The 11,975-nt window shown below is 38.0% G+C and overlaps 2 long non-coding RNA genes across 2 annotated transcripts; both read right to left on the bottom strand.

Annotated features, from left to right (window-relative positions):
• Positions 1 to 904: 904 nt before the first annotated feature.
• LOC139743180 (uncharacterized) lies at positions 905 to 2,449 on the bottom strand. The gene is made up of 3 exons (XR_011711741.1): positions 2,377 to 2,449; positions 1,594 to 1,697; positions 905 to 1,199 (listed from the first exon to the last, which is right to left on the bottom strand). It is a non-coding gene; the product is annotated as an uncharacterized lncRNA (long non-coding RNA).
• A 15-nt stretch (positions 2,450 to 2,464) lies between these two features.
• On the bottom strand, positions 2,465 to 4,793 carry LOC139743179 (uncharacterized). Its single transcript, XR_011711740.1, has 3 exons — positions 4,672 to 4,793; positions 3,331 to 3,478; positions 2,465 to 2,524 (listed from the first exon to the last, which is right to left on the bottom strand). It is a non-coding gene; the product is annotated as an uncharacterized lncRNA (long non-coding RNA).
• Positions 4,794 to 11,975: the final 7,182 nt, after the last annotated feature.

Here is an 11,975-nt window from a genome sequence, read left to right as displayed (position 1 = left end):
AATATGGTATTTGACATTGCTATGGTTTTGTTGTGAAAAGCACTGTTTAAAGTCAGAGAGGGGAAGCATAATACAGTGGAAATTGAGGATGGCATCATTGTGACAAAGCAGTATAGAGAGACCCGTGGATTGATGGTTATCAAGAGTAATGTCAGTGAATAAGGTGACAGTGAGAGATACAGTATGTAGGATTAATGTCCCTTAATATCTCCTTGATTCTTTCACATACAATATTTTGAAAATTTGAGACTTTACTGATAAACGCACAACAGTACTTCATGGTTTCTTAATGTGACATGTTGATCTTGTCATTAATTACTTTGTGGATTGTCAGTCAAACAGATACAGAGATTACAAGCTATTCCAAACTCTGCTGCAAGAGTAGTGTCCAAATTTAAAAAAAATGAACAAAAATTTCACCAGTGCTAAGAAGCTTGCACTAGCTTCCAGTCAAAATTCATACACAGATCAAAATGTTGATATTAACTTTTGAATCCACACTATTTGAAAGAACTACTTTAAATAGAAAATACACCAGAGAGAAACCTTCGTTCAAAAGGTAGAGACTTACTTGTTATCCTGAATAAAAAAACAATGGCATACATTTGCTTGTAATGTCTCTACCATTACAGTCTAAACGTGAAAAAAGGTATCACTGTAATTGCAATTGTATGTTTTTGTTCAATCATTTCTATCCTTGAGCACAAATGGCATAATACAGAATGTTTCCATATGCTATATATTAAAGCACTGTTGATTATTATAATTATTACTATTTTTATTGTTATGGTTATGATTATGATGATGATTATTATCATTATTATTATTATTATTATTATTATTATTATTATTATCATTATTAAAAATGATGTCCTACTTTATGACACCACTACCCCCCCCCCATTTCTGCACACATACAAACCCAAAGTCATTAAATAGAAAATCAAAAAGAACATCGAAATAATGTTCTGCTAGAACCTGCCTGTCCATTCATAGAGCACACACTCTTGTGAAAAGTTTGATGCTGCTGTGTGGAGCAACTCTGTGATTGTGGTGAAATATTGCTATGATCTCCTTCCACAATGATCCCATGGCTTGGATTTTAGTGCAGATGTTCAGCTCAGCCACCCTAGTCATTTGTAGCTGTTTCGGGTTTCTCTTGGCTTTCTCCAGTAGACAGTTGTTATCTGCTTCTCTCCCTATGCAAAGAGGAACAATTGTTTTTCACAGACAATGTTACTTCTCCATTGCAGAGGAGAATGATGACATTTGATACAACAGTCATAATATACTTCTTAATTAATTTCACACATTTCTAAAACTACACCGATTTCCCTAAGAAAATAATTGTATGATAATGTTCCTTTCATATCAACACTTTGGTAATGTTTTACTCAAAAGTGCTACAAAGTTGTAATACATCTTTTTTTTTTATCATAAAGTTTAAATCAATGTGATAATGTGCATAACAAGACTGTAGTAGGATTACACCTAATTGTCCATTGACACTGGATTTTCTTAGTAATTGTCTATGACAAAATAAAACCAAATACTACATGAAAAGGTGTTATGCTGTTTATTGATCTTGCTCACCTTTAGCATGGTGCACAATGTAACCTTTGAGTGCAGTAAAAAGAGGATGCTACGCCAGACGAAATGGTGAATGAACATATTGTTGACTAGAATCAGGAGCAGAACTAAAGTAAAGAATAAAGAAAGCAGGACATCACAAGTGAAAATCAGTGACACAGTCAATTCCATGTAAGTAATGTCTCAGACATTTGACTTCTGAGTGAACAAAGAAAAAAACACATTGACATGAGTAAAACTATAAATGTATATTGAGACAGTTCATTTTCATCTTCTCTGCCAAGAATTTGTCATACAGTATGTGCCATTGACTTTTGCAAAGTTGATGGTATCTCATATCAGTACAGAGTGTGTAACTGTTCTTCCTCATCTCCCTTGCCCCCCCCCCCCCCCCCCCAATAAAAAAATAAAAACACAACAATAATCAAACTAACAATAAAAAACTACAGTTACAACAGTCCTGAAAGATACATAACACTGAAGAAATGCACACTGCTATCACATCAAAATCAGACTGAGGGACAACATTGCCTTTATACCAAAATGCAACATGACTACAGATAATTAGATGTCAAAATGTTGGATTCCATGTTATGTCAGTGCTTCACATTCATAAAACTACAAATACAGTTGTAATTAAAGAAAGAGTAAGACAAAACAATTATTTCAGTATGTGGCAAATCATATTAGGAATATTATTATTAGTAGTAGTGTGCCTGCACTGTCTATTACACACTGGTCTGTCTAATTTACTCTAAGTCCTTGACAGATAGCAATGTAACTTACGGTTCTTGTTCAAGCTTGAGATGATAGGAGAAATCTGCAGGAATGTGGTATGGAGTACAATACTGTAAAGTAGCCCATCATCGTAGGACAGCACTCATTTCATTCCAGTCTGCAAGTTGTTGGGTTGTCCACACAAATGCCTCAATATCTGTTTGTAATGGAAGATGAATAAAAGATGTCAGTCACATGAAACTCCATCACTACCAGTTCTGTAAGATCATAACATTGATGCACAGATTTGCAAAACATCACACTGCCCCCCCCCCCCATTCCTTTCAGGTCTATATTCTACAGCTTACCAGAATCTGAAGTTTATGAATATCTCTCTGGTTTAATTTTACAATTTGCCTAGCTCTGAATCCCTAGCCTCCATCCCCCCCCCCAAAAAAAAAAAAAAAAACCTCTGTGTTTCAAAGAACCATAGATTGTAGAAAATCAAAACAAACAAAATGAAAAATCGCAACCTAAGGCAAAAGTACTTGCCACGTACAGGCCAATTACGTCTACATTGAGGCTTTTAGGCTCATAATATAGCATGATAGAACAATTTATGAATTCATGTGCTGAGCATAAACGTTGCACAGGAGTTTTTTTGTTTGTTTTTTTCTTGTTGCCTATCCAATATTCGAAATCAAATTTGCTGGTACGGTATTCTTGACAACATTATCAAACTCTTCATTGCTGTTGGTAACGCCTCAATTAGACAGGGAGGTGGGAAGAGGACCTCCCTGATTTAACGTTAGACTTTTAGCAGAAGTAACTCTAAAATCATTTTTTTTTTTCATGGAGAATTCAAAGGTAATCAAAACAATTATTTTAGTATGTGGCAAATCATATTAGTGTGGCAAATCATATTAGTAATATTATTATTACCAGTAGTGTGCCTGCACTGTCTATTACACACTGGTCTGTCTAATTTACTCTAAATCCTTGACAGATAGCAATGTAACTTACGGGTCTTGTTCAAGCTTGAGATGATAGGAGAAATCTGCAGGAATGCGGTATGGAGTACAATACTGTAAAGTAGCCCATCATCGAAGGACAGCACTCATTTCATTCCAGTCTGCAAGTTGTTGGGTTGTCCACACAAAGGCCTCAATATCTGTTTGTAAAGGAAGATGAATGAAAGATGTCAGTCACATGAAACTCCATCACTACCAGTTCTGTAAGATCATAAAATTGATGCACAGATTTGCAAAACATCACACTGCCCCCCCCCCCCCCCCATCCCTTTCAGGTCTATATTCTCCGGCTTACCAGAATCTGAAGTTTATGAACAATGAACATCTCTTTGGTTTAATTTTACAATTTGCCCAGCTCCGAATCCCCAGCCTCCACCCCCCCCCCCCAAAAAAAAAAAACCCTAGTGTTTCAAAGAACCATAGATTGTAGAAAATCAAAACAAACAAAACGAAAAATTGCAAACTAAGGCAAAAGTACTTGCCACGTATAGGCCAATTACGACCACATTGAGGCTTTTAGGCTCATAATATAGCATGATAGAACAATTTATGAATTCAGGTGCTGAGCATAAACGTTGCATTTTGCTTGTTGTCTATCCAAATCAAATTTGCTGTTACGGTATTCTCGACAACATTATCAAAGTCTCCATTGTTGTTGGTAACGCCTGAATTTAGACAGGGAGATGGGAAGAGGACCTCCCTGATTTAACGTTAGACTTTTAGCAGAAGTAACTCTAAGATCATTTTTTTTATTCATTGAGAATTCAAAGGTAGTCAGTGAAATAACATCACTTTTAGAGTAACCTAGACAGGTAACCTGGACAGGTCAAGAACACTATTAACATTGTAACACTGTTAACTATCTTAATTAGATGTTGAAGTTGTAGGCCTAGATATAGACTCCCTTAAATGGATCTAAATTCCTGGAAGATTCAGACATAATCAAGTAAGATAAGAGAGTTAAATCAGTCTACCTGCCACCTGGGAAGTAGGTCGTTGCATTACGTATTTGAGCTCGTAATACAGGAAACAATAAAACTTCACAATATATCACCAGTTAGTGCGTTTAAGATTCGATGCAAATGTGAGACGTGTTCATTTGACTTTAGTTCGAATCACTTTCCCTGCCTATTCTCCACTTACACCGAATAATAGATGTGGGACTGCACACGTAGATAACGAACCTAGGACAGCGCCAAACGAAGTCAATGTGATCTGCAAGAATACATATTTACGCTGTTTTGATATTCTAATTCCTCATTCATAAATCTACATTCAAGAATGTGAAAAATGAACAATTAAAGTGTCAATACAGAGCGAAATGTAACTTTACCGATTTCATCTGTCTAGCTTCCGTTGCTCTGGGCGCAGCCATTTTAGACGCGCGCGTACGAGGACGTTTGGCAGATGAATGATTTATGATGACGTCCGGCGTATACGCACCGTCAACCCGCGATCGTGCCACTTCGTGAAAATCGTAGACCGACCAGTGGAAGTTTTCACGAAGTGACACGGTCGTTATTATTACGTAATTTTTTGAGATTGAGGTTCAAAAATTTGTCAGGTTGTAGATCTCGGTATTTACTATCATAATATGCAAAAATCTTAAAATCGAAAATTTACTCGATTTTGGCCGGTCGTGCCACTTCGTGAAAACACCGACGATATGTGACCCGCTACAACAAAAGGATCTGAAAGTCGGGGGAGGACAATTTTCTGAAAATGGCATGACATTATTCCCATACTCTTTTACTTTAATTTCATACATAGCACAAGTCATAACAATACTTTGTTGCGAAAATATCGATTATTTTATCAGCGCATGTCAAGTGCTTGAGGAAATCAGAGTTTTGAGAAAAACACCTTCAAAGTTGTCCTTCCGAGGTTATCATGGTCAAGGGGAAGTGAGACAGTTTTCACCGCTTGACAATAGAAGGCATGCTCCTAGCGACCCCCGCCATGTTCACTCAAGCTTAGCGCCAGCGGTCCATGTACGACCAATCGGTAATCAGGATGCCGCACACTGACCAATAAGATCACTCCCTCCTTGCTAGGGGCGGAGTCTAGCTGTTGCGCTAAATCCAAATCTTCGGACACGTTACTCTTGCATTGAAAGTTGGAAAATAATGACCCAGAAAAACACTGATTTCTTGCCTTTTCGCTGATCATTTAGCTTCGAAATTTCTTCAGATGATGGACAAAATATTAGACTATTATGCAAAAATAAGAAATTGGATTGTTTTGACCAATTTTGATGATGTGAATTTAAACTCGATTTTCTCGGCTCGGCCGTCAGCGACTTTAGGATCCTTTTGTTGTTGCGGGTCACATATACAGGTATATTTTTTTGATGTTATGGTCAAAAGAAGCAAATATTTTCTTATTATTCTCTTTATTTTTCCTGACCTTTAATCGCAAATATTTCCATTTGGCAAATATGGACTTATCGGTTTTTCCGAACAAACTCTTCGTATGTGAATACAGAGAGCAAAGCCAATAATATTGTAATGTTAGCTCTTTTGAGTATTTACAGAGCGATGGTTATTCGAAACAACCTTGGAAAAGAGCAGAGGAAAGGTCCCCGCAGATAACCCGCATATGACTGTACCTAGTATGAATCTCGCCTATTTACCCGCGGTCAAGTTTAGGCCCTGTCTCACCTTTCCGGGTAAGCTATCCGGGCTTGTTACGTGTGGGAATTTTCCTGCACGCAGGAATTTTTTTTTTTTTGCGGGCGGACAAGGCTTTGGGCGAGTTTCACTTGCGTCCTACATGCTGCACCCGTGCTTCTAACGTTCGTCTTAAGTGCATTCCATGTGACCTGCGTGTCAGGCGCATGGTTGGCGAATCAGGGCCGACAACTTGGTAAAGGAATCCTTCTAAAGGAATTCGATTTGCATAGATCCACGGGCAACTTACGTACTTCAAGCGGATCAACTGCTTGCGACTTGCGGCAGCTACGGGCCTCCTACTGGTGTTCTGTGTGGACCTCTGCAGGCAATTTCCGCGACTCACTCGGAAAATGTTTTGGTCACGCTCAAAACTTGGCTGCGGGTAAATGTATCGGATTAGCGTCCGCACCTACGGGCAACTACGGGCGAGATACCAGTCAAGAACTGCCAGGTGCGGGCCAACTGCGGGGAGCTATTTTTTCCCCGCAAGTCAACCCGCAAGGCTTCCCCAGGCACGGTTTGACAAGGCCTTTGCATGCTCAAAACAAAACCGGGTGAGTCGCAGGGGTTTGCCGGCAGAGGTACACGCAGAACACAACAGGCCCTTAGGTGGCAGACCTCGCAGGTATATACTTCGCAGTCCCCGTATGTCGCTCGTACCTGAAAACAGGTCGGTTTCGAAGCTTTCACGCAGGTCATACGGAATACACTCAAGTAACAGGTAAGTAGCACGCGTCTAGCAGCAGGTAAGACGCAAGTACGGAACTCGCCAATATCCTTGTCCGCCAGCAGAAAATTCTCCTGCTTGTTGGTAAATCCCTGCTCGTTACAAGCCGGCGTAGCTTACCCGGAAAGGTGTGACAGCTCCGTTAGTTTGCAGGCACAAACTGTTTTTGGGTCGTAAAAAGGGCTGCGTCAAGACTATTACACACGCCACTGGCACTGCAGCGTCCCATAAAGCTTCCTGCAAGATGGACCCTGCCCGTGGTGCGTGTAGTAGTCTTGGCGTACAAAGACGTTTTTACGTTTGTTCCAACAATTAATATTGATGAAAAGTGGCCTGTAAAATTTTATTGATACCACAATTTGGAATCACATACTACCTGGGGGTGTTCATGGAGGTCCCATCTACCACTGTGTGTGGTCAAACCTTTTCTGCGGGGTGGGTTGAACGAATTCCTTAATTAAGCCCCTTATAGACAGGGCAGAGCCAGGCAAAAACTGCCTTTTTTTCCTGTCAAGGTTTTCTCACTTGATTCTGGTACTTTAGACCATACTTAACAAAATAAGCTTCTGCGCCATCTTGAAATCTGTCCCGAATCCAAGATGGCCGCCAAAAAACCAAAATGGCCGCCAGAGGACCTAAAAAGTGCCTTCTGTGGTTAAGATTTGTCTGGGGATGGGTTTTTTTTTTTACTCTATTTGATGATAAATGGTAAGAGGAATAAGATTCAGTGAATTAAAATTAAAATCAGTTTCTTTTTTATTGCGAAAATCCAACATGGCCGCCAGACGCAGCTCCCGAAATTGATAAATGTCATAATAACCGGAGGGCCAAACCCTAAAAACTTGCTTACTTAACAAGTGAGTTCCACTCTCTCTACAAACTAAGTAGACCATGCCTATTTTCAAATGTTTATTGTAACAAACAACATTCCACTGGTCTACCTCAAAAAATTTGTTGCGAAAGCCTCCAAATCCAAAATGGCGTCCAAGATGGCCGCCATATTTACTGAATTTGCTATTTGAAAGATAGAATTTGATAAAAACATCAGATTTCAACAAATGTGATGTCATATGAAAGAGAATAAAATTTCCTACAAGTTGATACTATTTTTGTTGGCAATTGTGATAACTGAATGGTGATATAAAGGAAAAACACTCATCAAAAGGAAAATATGAAAATGCTTGATTCAGCATAAATCAGAAAAAGACTAAAGGATTATCTTGAAACGTTTTTAAGGATTTTGCTTAACATATAATTAATATTTGGAGAAAATTAGGGGTCAGTACCATTTGCGGTTCAGGAGTTATAATGTCTCAAACTTGAAAACTTACTTATGTAAAAATTTCCACTTTAGCTGTGACAAGACCTTGTTGGTCGTTAAGAGAGTCTGCACGCGCCAAGACTACTACATGCACCACGGGCACTGACGCTTGCAGCAGTCCTAGTGGTGCTTGTAGTAGTCTTGGTGCGCGCAGACTTTTTTTGACAAGCAAGAGTTTGTGCCTGCAAACTAACTTTTCATACCAAGTGGTAGCTCAGGTGACGCTGATCGTTATAATTTCAAAGTAGATTGTTCTGATATGTTTTTATGCCACCGCCAACGAAGTGGCCGGAGGCATTATGTTTTCTGGTCGTCCGTCCGTCCGTCCGTACGTACGTCCGGACGTCCGTCCCATTTTGTTTTTGTCGATATCTCAAGAACCGTGTGGTGGTTTTACATCAAACTTGGTATGAGGGTATTTCCTGGGGGATAATGCTTTATTAGGATTTTAGGGTCATGGCGTCAAAGGTCAAAGGTCACAGGTTATTTTGTGAAAAAAGGTTGAAATTTCATGTTTTTCTCCATATCTCGCAAACGGCTAAAGGTATCTTCATGGAACTTAGTATATATATGCTTGTACCGATGGGCAGTGATTATCTAGGAAAGTTGGGGGTCATGGGTCAAAGGTCAGGTGGGGTCAAAGGTCAAGGGCAACTCCTCAAAATATCACTACTTATATTTATGCAATGCCTGAAGGTTTGATTTTTAACTTGATATACATGCATGTATTACCAAATGGTATATTCTGTGGGAAGTTTTCGCCAAAGGGTCAAAAGTCAAAAGGTCAAAGGTCAAGTGAAAGTGCTTAATTGCACTTTTTCCTCCATATCTCGAAAGTAACTCAAGGTAATATCATGAAACTTACATATTTATGCATGTTCTACCTGACAGTGATTCTCTTTGGAACTGTGAGGTCAAAGGTCAAAGGCCAGGTTTAGATAATGCTATTTTACCATTTGATACTGAAATTATACTTTTTCTCAATACCTTGAAAATTACTCAATGCATAAACTTATAAAAGGGTCAAAAGTCAAGTAAAAATCATCAGTTCCCCAAATACCTGCACTCTGACGTTTTAATCATTCATCCAATTGAACCTAGTTCCAGGAAAGTGAACATTTAGCACATTTGTGTCAAACCTGTCATTTTAATATTTTGCCAGTTGTGTGAAACTGTCATCACACATTGTCAAAACATTGTACTATAGACCTACTAGGAGAACCATGCATTATGGCGGAGGCATACCAGTCGCCGTAGCGACATTTCTAGTTTTTTATACTAAGCTGTCAACAGTTATCAATGTTATGGTTTCTTGAAAAGAAATGGTGATATCTCCGTATGTTTTAGGCTTCATTTTATATATATATATATATATATATATATATATATATTTACATGGTAGAATGTTTTGTGATACAACTAACCTGCAAATATAAATCGAATGTGATATCTCTTCCAACGGTAAACGATACCTTTAGTGTGTTGCGTCAGAGTCAAATCTTGATTAATAATTTGATATATTTTTAGAATTTCTTGTATTGCTGTCTATCATATATATTGTCCTTGTTTAAACCATATTGAGGGTTTATTTATTTCTTTTTTATGGGGGGGTGGAGCTCATTGTAGTGTTTGGGTAAGGCCCGATCTTTGATTTAAAAAAGAAATGCTTCTGTATCAAAGATATGCTTTTGTACTTGTATGTTACTCTGCTGTTGTAGAAACGTGAATGAGGAGGGCATATGTGTAATGATATCTGATCCGTACATGTCGTTGAAAGCCCTTCTGATCCGAGCACCCCCCCCCCCCGAAAAATCCGACATGGCGGCAATTTCTCAAAGTTGCTTTTAAATGTGTTGTGCGAAATTACTTTTCAGTATGTTGTTCAAATAACACTGTCCAAAATGATTATTCATGCTGTATATTTACATTTCTGAGGGGCCCACATTCTACAAGACTTGTCTTTTTAGTGGGTCCCTCCATTTTTCGAATTATCCACAATGTTTACTTACTTCAATTTACTCGAGTTTTATGATAATCTGTAATGATTGTAAGGTGCTACAATTATTATATTCTTTTCATCTTACATAATTTTGAGCACCTGATTTTCTGTTACCAAAAAAGAAGTGATGTTTATATATTCTTGTCGAAAAATGAAATGAAACATTGAATTGAATTGAATTGAATTGAATTTACAAATAAGCATGCTGAAAGTGTATTCACTGTGAATAGATTTTTCTTACATCGTTTTAGGCTGATTTCATGTGGGTATAGTGTCAAAATTGAATTGAACTAATGCCATTGGTAGATGCTTTCACATTTTAGATATCAGGATCACTCGAGAGTGGAAATGTTCATTTTCATTCCTTTTAGAGTGATCTCAGGGATCACTCTAAGAGTGACGAGTGATCCCTAAGGTCACCCTAAAATGAGTGAAAATGAAAATTTTCACTCAAAATTCACTCCAATTTTACTTTAGATTTACTGATTTTCGTTATTAACTCCTTCAAAAATGAAACTTCCACTCGATTTTTTTTTTCTTTTTCGGAGTCGAATGTCACTAGTTTTAAAAATATCTCCATAAAAACCCATGACGGTTTGAAATAGCACTACAATGTTCAAAATATATAAAAAACTATAAATGGATAGCACAACAGACAAAATTGTACCAAAATTAAGATAATACATTTAATTTGGCGCAATAAACTATGTCAGCTTTGATGGCCTGCAATCTTGAAGTTTTTTAGTGATTGATCCAAATTTTGTTTTAAACTTTCTATAGCATGGTTGTTTGAAGCTTCTACCTCTATTTGAAAGACATTTTTTTGCTTCATCTCATCTGCTCCAGAACAATCTACTTTGAAATGATAGCGATCGGCGTCACCTGAGCTACCACTTGGTATGAAAAGTTAGTTTGCAGGCACAAACTCTTGTTTGTCAAAAAAGTCTGCGTGCACCAAGACTACTACACGCACCACTGGCACTGCTACAAGCGTCAGTGCCAGTGGTGCGTGTAGTAGTCTTGGCGCGTGCAGACTCTCTTTACGACCAACAAGCTAGGTCTTGTCACAGCTAAAGTGGAAATTTTTACATAGTGAGTTTTCAAGTTTGAGACACTATAACTCCTGAACCGCATATGGTACTGACCCCTTATTTTCTCCAAATGTCAATTATATGTTAAACAAAATTCTTAAAAACGTTTCAAGATAATCCTTCAGTCTTTTTCTGATTTATGCTGAATCAAGCATTTTCATGATTTTCCTTTTTTCAGAAAAAATAAAAAAATGAGTATTTTTCCTTAAAATCTCAATCCAGTTATCACAATCTCCCATAAAAATGGTATCAACTTGTAGAAAATTTTATTCTCTTTCATATGACATCACATTTGTTGAAATCTGATGTTTCTATCAAATTCTATCTTTCAAATAGCAAATTCAGTAGATATGGCGGCCATCTTGGACGCCATTTTGGATTTGGAGGCTTTCGCAACAAATTTTTTTTAGGTAGACCAGTGGTATGTTGTTTGTTACAATAGAAATTTGAAAATAAGCATGGTCTACTTAGTTTGTAGAGAGAGTGGAACTCACTCGTTAAGTAAGCGAGTTTTTAGGGTTTGGCCCTCCGGTTATTATGACATTTATTAATTTCGGGAGCTGCGTCTGGCGGCCATGTTGGATTTTCGCAATAAAAAAGAAACTGATTCTAATTTTAATCCACTGAATCTTATTTCTCTCACCATTTATCATCAAATAGAGTTTAAAAAAACCCATCCCCAGACAAATCTTTAACCACAGAAGGCACTTTTTAGGTCCTCTAGCGGCCATTTTGGATTTTTGGCGGCCATCTTGGATTCGGGACAGATTTCAAGATGGTGCAGAAGCTTATTTTGTTAAGTATGGTCTAAAGTACCAGAATCAAGT

Source organism: Diadema antillarum, unplaced genomic scaffold (assembly GCF_040938485.1).
Source record: "Diadema antillarum isolate AM-2024a unplaced genomic scaffold, OU_Dant_1.0 seq00001055_RagTag, whole genome shotgun sequence".
In the NCBI taxonomy this organism is placed as follows: domain Eukaryota; kingdom Metazoa; phylum Echinodermata; class Echinoidea; order Diadematoida; family Diadematidae; genus Diadema; species Diadema antillarum.
The sequence above is the reverse complement of the archived record's forward strand: the minus strand, read 5'-3'. Positions and strand labels throughout refer to the sequence as shown.